This window comes from Notamacropus eugenii, chromosome 2 (assembly GCF_028372415.1).
Source record: "Notamacropus eugenii isolate mMacEug1 chromosome 2, mMacEug1.pri_v2, whole genome shotgun sequence".
Taxonomy (NCBI): Eukaryota; Metazoa; Chordata; class Mammalia; order Diprotodontia; family Macropodidae; genus Notamacropus; species Notamacropus eugenii.
This window is the reverse complement of record NC_092873.1, coordinates 94477925-94488140: the sequence shown is the minus strand read 5'-3', so window position 1 is coordinate 94488140 and position 10216 is coordinate 94477925.

The following is a 10216-nucleotide window of genomic DNA, read 5'->3' as shown; positions in this document are numbered from 1 at the left end:
TAGGGAGGGTCTTGAGAAGAAGTCCAAGGAGATGACTGGTCAAGGGTTGGAAACAGCTGGAGGCAATCAGGAGATATCAGACAATGGAGGGCTTGGTCGGAAGCAGGTGGGGCAGTCTTGATAGGGGTGGTATTGGAATCACCAGTACCCTGGGGTAAGTACAGATAGACTCTAGACCCTGGGGGATGGAGTTTTGATGGGATCAAGAATGGTGAGTGCTACTAGACCTGAGCACAGCGATAATGAAAGGCCCATGGGCTTCCTGAGACTGCCAGAACAAATAGTAAGATTAGATTTGAGTAAGAAAGACCAGATTAAGTGGGAAGATTCAAGGGGAGCTCAAGGAGTCTCCCAGAGTCTGGACCCCGTCATCCCCATTCCAATCCATCTCTCACAGTGCTGCCAAAATAATTTCTTTAAATGTATCCTGACTATGTGGCTCCGCTATTTGGTCAATTTCAGTGGTTCCCTATTAACTCTAGGATAAAATATAATTTATCTTTGAAAGCCCTCCACAGCCTGGCTCCAACCTACCTTTCCAATCTCACTCCCCTGTACTCCATACACGACATAGAATCTCCCAGGTCTTCATGTCTTTGCATTGACTACCCTATATGTCTGGAATGTACAATTTCCTTCTTTCCACCTCAGAGAGTCTCTTCCTTCTTCATGAATCTTGTCCTGATCCTTCCCCCCCCCCAAACAACTGATGGTAACTCCTTTCCAAATTACCTTGTATTCAAGTATTTTATATATATATATATTTATACATATATTTATACCTGTTAACTTTATATTATATATATATTTTTTAATGTACTTTATATCTCCCTCATTAAAATGGAAACTCCTTGCAAGGAGGAATTATTTCATTCTTTGTACTTATATTCCCAAATCCTATCATAAGGCTAGTTTGTAGTTTGGTTAATCTGAGGTGAAAATTTGATGTATTCTGTGAATCCTAGGATTATAAGCCCCCACTGGTGCATTTACTTTTAATAATTGGCCAGCTTAAAGAAAAGACATTCACTAAATTGGCATCATAAAAATCGAGGTGACACAACACTCCCTTATAAAAGTGGGGTATATTTTACTGTAACTATGCATAGCGTTAGAAGGAAAAATAAGGATATATCTAAAATGCTGCATGGTCAAGGCAACTCATCCCTCTAGTGCTTTAGTACTACAGTGTCCCTTTCTTTTTTCGTAGTGTCCTCATACTGTTCTCCATTGGGCCAGGATGTCATTCATCTGAGCTCCCTGGGCCTTCTCCTTTCCACAGCTCAACTACTGAATGCCAAGGCTAATTCTTTTCTTTCATAGGTGGCTTTCATCTCTGTTGGCAGGGGTCATACTACTTGGAGCTTCCTCCATTCACTCTTTTTAGGGAGTGTATCTCTTTTTTTTTTTTTTAAGTCCAGCAGGGTTGTTTATATGTGGCCAACTAATGGCAAGTTGCCACTCCAATTCTATTTAGAAAGAATTTCTTCATATAATATTTACTTTGTTACCTGCCCCTTCTGTGATTTTATCAGCTTTCCTAGAGAAGAAAGTAAATTGGTTAGTGGTATCCTAAACAACTGCCCTGCCTCCCCTATATAGGTATAAGACAAAATGTGAAATGCCTTAGAGAGTGGCCAAAAACTGGAAATCAAAGGGATGCCCATCAGTTGGGGAATGGCTGAATAAATTATGGTATATGAATGTAATGGAATACTATTGTGCTATAAGAAATGATGAACAGGAAGACTTCAGAGAGACCTGGAAAGACTTACATGATCTGATGCTGAGTGAAAGGAGCAGAACCAATAGAACTTTGTGCACAGCAACGACCATAGTGTGCAAATGTTTTTTTTCTGGTAGACTTGGAACTTCATTGCAATGCAAGGACTTAAGAAAACTCTCAATGGTCTTTTAAGGCAAAATGCCTTCCACATCCAGAGGAAGAACTATGGAATTCATTCGCAGAATGTAGCAGGTCATTTTTTTGTGTGTATTATGTTTTGGTTTGTTATATAATTTCTCCCATTCATTTTAATTCTTCTACACAGCATGACTATAGTGAAAATGTATTTAATAGGAATGTATGTGTAGAACCTATATAAAATTGTATGCTGTCTCGGGGAAGGAGGGGGAAGTGAGAGGAAAAAAAATTTAAGTTATATAGTAGTGATTGTAGAACACTGAAAATAAATAAAATTAATTAAAAAGCAAAGAAAAACAAATGCATTAGAGAGTTGCAAAACAATAGGAGGGAAAACAGAAGCTTTCCTGGGAAAGATGAAATTCAAGCAGGTTTTAAAGGATGAATAGGAATTCAGCAGAATTCCCAAGAAGGGAAAGGAGGGCATTCCAAGGATAAGAAGCATTGTTGGCCAAGACATAGTGAGAGTACAATTTGGAGCATAGATAGTTGTCCAGTTTGGTTAGAGCAAAAAGTGTATAGAAGGAAGTAGTATATAAAGCTGAAAAAGTAGGATAGATTGTGGTGAGCCTTGAGTGCCAAGCAAAGAAGTTTGCATTTTACTTCATAAGTAACAACAGGGAGCTTCTGAACATTTCTGAGCAGAGGAATGATGTGATTATGCATTAGAAAGACTTTTTTGGGGGGGGAGGGGTAGTAGGATGGGACAGAAAGGGAAGAAAGGGATGGAGGAAGATCTACAAGGAAACTACTGCTATAATTTAGATATGAAAAGCCTGTATTAGAATCTAGAATCTCAGATTTGGAAGGAATCTCATAAGCTGTCTAGTTCACAACATATCTGAAAGAAATCATCTCCACAATATCTGTGACAAAGAGCCGGCTAGATTTCACTGGAAGACGTCCAGTGATATCGCTTCCTTTAAAATTCATTCCATTCACACATATATGTATCTATATGTCCTCCTATTCAAATGCTTATCATTTTTTATTAGCCTACACTTCCTTTCTCAAGGAGTTGAAACTGACTCAAAATCTTCCTGTCTTCATCCACCCCTGCCTGCATATTTCACATCTCAAACACATTGGCCTTCTAGTTCATCAGCCTCATGTAGGGGGTTGATCAGGAGAGTTACTTGATGAGTTTAGAAGTTGGTGAGTGTTTGGGACTTTCTATGGATGGTGTGGAGTTCTCAGGGGCCCTTGTAGATCAAGTCATATCTCTGAGGATGAGTGATTGAGTCTCATTGACTGGCGATGAATTGGTTGGCTCACAGGCCCCCTTGTGCTAGACCTTTAAAAGTGAGTCTTTATGTCATGCTAAAGTCTTTTTCTACCTTTCTGCCCTAGAGATCCAGAGAGAGTCTTTGGTCTTTTCAGGAGTTCATTGAACCCTGCAAACGTGATCCTCTCAGTTCTGGTTCTCAAGACTTTAAAATAAGAGTTCCCTTGACTTTTATCACCCACTAAATCGGATTACCTTTCTTCTACTGGTCACTGTCAAAATTCTAAAAACAGTACAACTTTCATTTGCATTATTTATCAATGCTTTTCTATCTAGTTTCTGTCCCCTTTGCCCAACTGAAAATACTCTTTTCAAGGTCAATAATGGCCTCTTAATTGCTAAATGCAATGCCTTTTCTAAGTCTTCATCTTCCTTGGCCTTTCTGTAGTATTTGATACGGTTGACCATCCCGCCTTCTGTATAATCTTTCCTCCCTTAGCTTTTGTAGTACTGTTTCTCCCTAGTTCCCTTCTACCTATCTAACCTCTCCTTTCTCTGCGTTATAGTTTTCTTCTTGCTCTTTAAAAAGTTTTTGTTGTTCTGTCATGTTCAACTCTTCATGACTTCATTTGGGGTTTTCTTGGCAAAGATACTGGAGTAGTTTGTTATTTCCTTCTCCAGCTCATTTTATTGATGAGGAAACTGAGGCAAACAGGGTTAAGTGACTTGGCTAGGATTACATAGCTACTTAAGGTCTGAGGTTAGATTCCAAGCCCAGTGCTTCATCCACCACACCATCTGAGTGCCTTTATGCTTTAAAACTAGGTATACCTAAAAAGTTGTGTCCTGGATCGTTTTATCTCTCTACATTCTCTTTGTTGTCCATTGTTTCCATTCTCATGACCCTGATTATCATTTCTATGTAGATGACTCATTGTTAAACATCCCCATGAAGTAAGCAGAATTAAGATAACAAATTATACAACTTATCCATTGACTATAACACTGTAATAACCTTGAAAGACTGATCAATGCAATAATGAATAAAGACTCCAGCAGATGGATGAAGAAATGTGCTTCCTATCTCTTGGAAAAGTGGTATAGGTACAGAATGAGATGTATTTTCACGCAACATTTTAGTATAAAACAAATTTGTTTTGCTTGACTATATCTATTTGTTACAACACAGAGTTTTGTTTTGTTTTTTTAGTGATGGGAATAGTGATAGTGATGCAAAAAAAGAAAAGAGCATCAAGACAATATATTAAAAACACAGTGGTAAAAGTAGAAGGAAGTTCAGAATGCCATACAGACAAGGTTCGTATTGGTACTTTCATGCTAAAATTGATATATACTTAAAAAGCAAGCTGTTTATGGTAGATTCATGGTATCATATGCAATCCTTTTTTTCCTGTCCTATATATATGGAAATGTTCATTTTGGGGGGATTACTGTCGAATTTATGATGAAAAGATATTTACGTTAAAAATAAATTAAAATAAAGAAAGAAAATAAAGATAAAACCAAATATGTTTAGTTTCCCTTATGGGATCACTGCCCTAACTCATACTAACACTAGCAGTTTGGATCTTGGGGGTACTGGTAAATGTTTAACAACTGGCTCTCCAGAAAAGTAATGTAGGCTTGACACTTATGTTAGAGTTGCACTGGACACACAGAAAGGTATCAAGGAAAATGTATTAAAATGGAGTTCATAGGAGGGAAGGCCTTCTATGTTCTTTCCCTTGAAGGAACGGGTAGCTTGCAGCGTGGCTACCAGGAAGACTACAACAAGGTTAGGATAAATCAGGCTTCTTATAGAATTCTGAACTTTGAATCTTGTGGGCCCCTGTCCCCTGGCCAAGTTCTTCTCTGATAGGCTTTCCCTCAAACAGCTCATTGAGCTTGCACAGTAGTTTCTGACCTTCACCTGACTGTACTAGGTAACAACCTGCCCCCCATCACCCGAAACTATGGAAACAGAACTTCCTTGTTTCCCGCACTTGTAAAGTTTAATTTTAATTATTAATAAATTTATTAACATTTCTTAAACCTACACTATCAAAAAACAACAAATCAGACTCTGATTTGTAACATTTGTTGATTTACCCAGAGTAATGCTCAAACAGAAAATTTAACAATTGGCTTTCCTGAGCTAGTTCAAGCTGTATCTAGCACACCACTGGGTTGGATACCTAGGGGTGATAGCTGCTACTATTCTCAAGGGTTTAAGGGTAACAGTAACTCACAGGCCTCCACTCCTGTGTTTCTCCTGAACAATCAGCCAGTAAACTCAAAAAGCTTTTAGAAAAAGCATGGCATAGCAAGAGTAGTAGTTAAAAAGCATTTCAGTCTTTCTTGTTAGACAGTTCTTTCTGGTTCTGAGGTGGTATTCTAAAGGTAACCCACCTTTACTTATGGTGATCTGCCAGTTACACTTCCTGGATTCATGCTGGGGTCTTACTAGAGGAAAAGGTATGGAGGCAGAAGCAATTTCATTTCCCAATGCTGGCCTTTTCCTATTCAGTTTCGAAATTCAAGCATCTGATCTTTTCTGAGGTATGAAGTGTCTCCTTTATCTTAGAGGGCTTCCTCTTTACATTTTCCCCTTTAACTTTTATTCAATCTTAACAAAAGCAAGATAAAAATAGAAATTTCCATATATAACATTCTCTGTTATGTGTAACTTCTCTTTGTTTTTATATAATAAATTCAACATGTAGCTTTCATTTTCTAAAAATATGTGTGTATGATTCTCTCTCTCTCTCTCTCTCTCTCATTCCTATTCTATTCCATACACCCCTTCCTTCCCCACTGGAAAAAAAAAAGCAAAACATTTGTAACAAATATACATAGTCAAGCAAAAACTAATCACACCTGACAACTGACTTTCTTGCTGTTCCTTCCACAAGACGCTCTATGTCTTGAAGGTAAGCATTTTCACTGGCTGTCACCCATACCTGGAACTCTCTCAATTTTTATCTGACTCCTAGTTTCCCTGGCCCTTCAAGTCTTAACTAAAGTTCCACCTTCTACAAGAAGCCCTTCTCACTTCTCCTTAATCTTAGTGTCTTCCCTTCAATATTACCCTCAATTTTTACTACACACACACACATACATACATTGTTTGTACATGGTTATTTGCATATCGTCTCCCCTATTAAACTGTGAGCTATTTGAGAACAGAGATTGATTTTCTACTTTCTTTGTATCCTCGTTGTTTAGCACATCGGTCAGCGTGTAATAGGCACTTAATAAATACTAGTTGATTGACTGATTCATGGACTGTGTATGAAAATGTATCTCTTATTTTAGATCTTGAATACATTAACCTTTCTGCCAAGAGGTAGGCAGTATGACTTCTCATCTGCCCTTAGAAATTGTGGTTGATCTTTGCATTGATCAGAATCTTTCTGTTATTTTTCTTTTTGATGTCATTATTGTATAAATTGTTCTTCTGGTCCTGTGCACTTCACTCTGGATCAGTTCATACAGATTTTCTTAGGTTGCTTTTGATAATATTTAATATAAATTTTAGAATAATCTCTTTGTTCTCTCTGAAGCAAACTCAGAGAATACCTCTTCCTATGTCAACAAAGCCAGGGCTGACAACATTCCTTAAGAAACCTTTAACCTAAGATACTTTTTCTGAATAATGGGACGTTTTCCATATCTTAATATTTTGTGGCCATATGCTATGTTATGGCATGTTAATGGTAAACAAAACACAGACATCTTGGGTCATAACTTCAATTGAAACTTTGTCAAACTCTGTGATATTACTGTATTTACAGTCTATGCAATTAAGAAATTCCTTTCTAATGGTCTAGTTACTCACTCATGGAGACCATAAATCTGAAAGACACAGAACACCTTCTTTGTCCTAAAACAATATTTAAGCCTGGCCAATTTTTTGTATCAGCAATCAGATAATATCTGGCTCCATAGTGCTATGTAACCATTACTTTAGGGGGAATGTATAATGAATTAATAATAAAAATGTATGCATTTAGCCTGTTATCATTTATTTAACCAAACTTTCAGGTCAATGCTCTGAAATAGTTCATTTCATCATTTATTAGAGTACAATAATATTCCATTACATGTATATTACATGCATTCCATTCCATACATTCATTCCATTTTACATATCATACAGTTTTAAGCTATTCCTCAATATATGGTCATCTATTGAAAAAGAAATCAACTTTTTTTTAATTACTTAGATTTACTTTTAGTTTGATTATAGGACTAGACTCCCCTCTTTAGGAAGAGCTAGTTCTACTAAGCCAGACTAACAGAGTCTCTTAAGTCTAGGTTACCTTGTTGTTGAGTTTGTCCTTTGTTCTCAAAGAGGACCATGACATCAAGATGATGACATGACTTGCAGTTGACTTTGATTTGAGTGAGGGAGGGCTGTGCAAGGTCACCAACCTCACTTTCTTCTCCTGAGCCATCTGGGTCCAGTGGCCTGATATTCATCAGAACAGCTGGAGATGGCCCAGGATGTAACGTGAGACCCTGACCCTTTCAGCCTAGCCTACCTATAGATTTAGAGAATAGATAGATTGAGAAGACTTTATCATTCAGTAGCAGATAATTTAGAAGACTAAAATAATCATAAGATTTTAAAGTTTCTCAAAAGGCTAAATTTCCCTAACAGAAAGAGGGGGTTGGGGTTTGCCAAAGAGTAAGTCCCCCTTTCTACCAGAAAGTAGGGTTGACCAGAGGCTAAGTTCCCCTTTTGGGCAGCAGTGGAAAGGTTAGGCAGAGGTTAAGTTAAGCTGCCTTTTTTTCTTGAGCTAGAGTCTAAATTGAGTAATGGACTAATGATGATGGGGAGGTGGTTGCTAACCACTGAAGTTCTTCCTGCCCAGTACACTTTCTGGTTACAAAAGATACCACTGGGAGGAAAAGACATCTGGCACAAGAATAAAAAAATCTGTGAGAAGTTAACTAGTCAAGTGACCTTCCTTGTCCAATAGAAGTTTCAGTAATTTTTCTAATTCTTTTTTTTTTATGAAAACCATCTCTGTAAATCACTCCTTGTCTCTGATCTCTGAGGAGCCAAGTGACCTGGTTTGATATATAAATGCTAGCTTTGCAAGTTAAATCATAGATGACTAGTAGCTTTGTCCTCAGTTTCCTTTTTATTTCAGATAATCAATTTTAACACTCTCTAGTTTGATCCACCATAAAAAGGGCTGCTATAAATGTTTTTGTGCACGTGGCTACTTTTCCTTTTCCTTTCCTCTTTTTGGGGAATAGGTCTAATATTGGTATTGCAGGGTCAAATGGTATCCATATATTAGTGACTTTGGAGCATAATTCCAAATTGTTGGGGCAGCTGGACCAATTCACAGCTCTATTAATAGTGCATTAGTGTGCCTGTTTCCCCATAGCATTTTCAACAATTGCCAGTTTTCTTTTTTGTATCTTCACCAAGCTGATAGTATGAAATGGAACCTCAAAGCTTCTTTAATTTGCATTTCTCTAAATATCAGTGGTTTGGAGCACTTTTCATATGATTGTTAATAATTTGGATTTCTTCTGTTGAAAACTGCTTGTTTGCATTCTTCTATTGGGGAATGGCTCCTGTTTACATAAATTTAAATCAGTTCCGTATATATTTTGGATATAGGTCTTTTATTGGAGAAACTTGCTTCAAAGATTCCTGCTCTCCTCACCCCCGACCCCCATCATCTGCCTCCCTTCTAATTTTAACTGCATGAATTTTGTTTAAGCAAAACCTTTTTAATGTTATATAATCAAAATCGTCCATTTTATCTCCTATGCTCCTCTCTAACCCTTATTTGGTCATGAATTCTTATTTTTGCCATAGATCTGAAAGGTAAATTTCTTCCTTGCTCCTCTAATTTGTGTATACTGTTACCATTTATTTCTATTATAATATCCATTTGGAACTTATTTTGGTATACAATATGAGATATTGTTACATAAATACTTTCTGTCAGACTGCTTTCTGTTTTTCCTAGCAGTTTTTGAAAAGTTCTTACTCCGATAGCCAGAATCTTGGGGTTTACCAACACTGTGCTACTGTTTGTTTGCTACTGCGTATTGTGTACCTAATTGTTCCACTGATTGATCTCTCTATTTTTTTTAACTGATACCAAATCACTTTCATGATTACTGCTGGTACTGCTAGACTAACTTCTTTCTTCTTTCATTTTTTCCCCTTAAGATTACTGACTTTTTGTTCTTCTAGATGAATTTTATTATTTTTTCTAGCTCTATAAAATGATCATTTATTAGTTTGAATGGTATAGCACTGGAACAATAAACAGTATTGTTTTTATATTATAGCAACATGGCTTAGACATGAGAAATTAATGTTTCTGCAATTACTTAAGCCCATTCATTTCCATAAAGAATATTTTATAGTTGCACTCGTATAGATCGTATGTGTCTTGGCAAACAAACTTCCAAGTATTTTATATATTCTGTAGTTATTTTGAATGGAATTTCTCTATGTCTTCCAGCTGGATTTGGTAAGTAAAATGCACAAACACTCCCCCATTTCAATATCTCTGTCTTTTACTCCTTCCAAATTTCAATTTTTCTAAAATTCAGTGGGGCACCTTCCTTACATTGACATCTCTAGCCAAGACCTAGATTACAAATACTTCTGAATTCACTGCTAAACATCCCCACCTGGATGTCCCACCAGCAGTTCAAAATCAAGTTGCCCCAAAACTGAATTCACCATCTTTCTCCCCAAACCTTCCCCTACTCTCTATTTCTCTCTTTCTGTTGATGGCAGTACCATTCAGTCATTCAAGCTTAAAACCTTGGAGTCACATCCTCCATATCTCTCATATTCATTCTCACATTTGAGAGGCAATGTAGCATTTTGTAGGAGAGGCTCGATTCAGGCCAAGTCTCTTGGTAGTTTAGCTTTAAGACTGAAAGAAAACCAGACACTCATAGTCTATCTAATATTTAACCAAAAGAGGCTTACTTCACAGCAGAGGAAGGATATGAAACATTAATTCCAGCATGGACAACAAGTTGATTCACCTTGAGTATACCTCCCCTGCTTCTGAAAA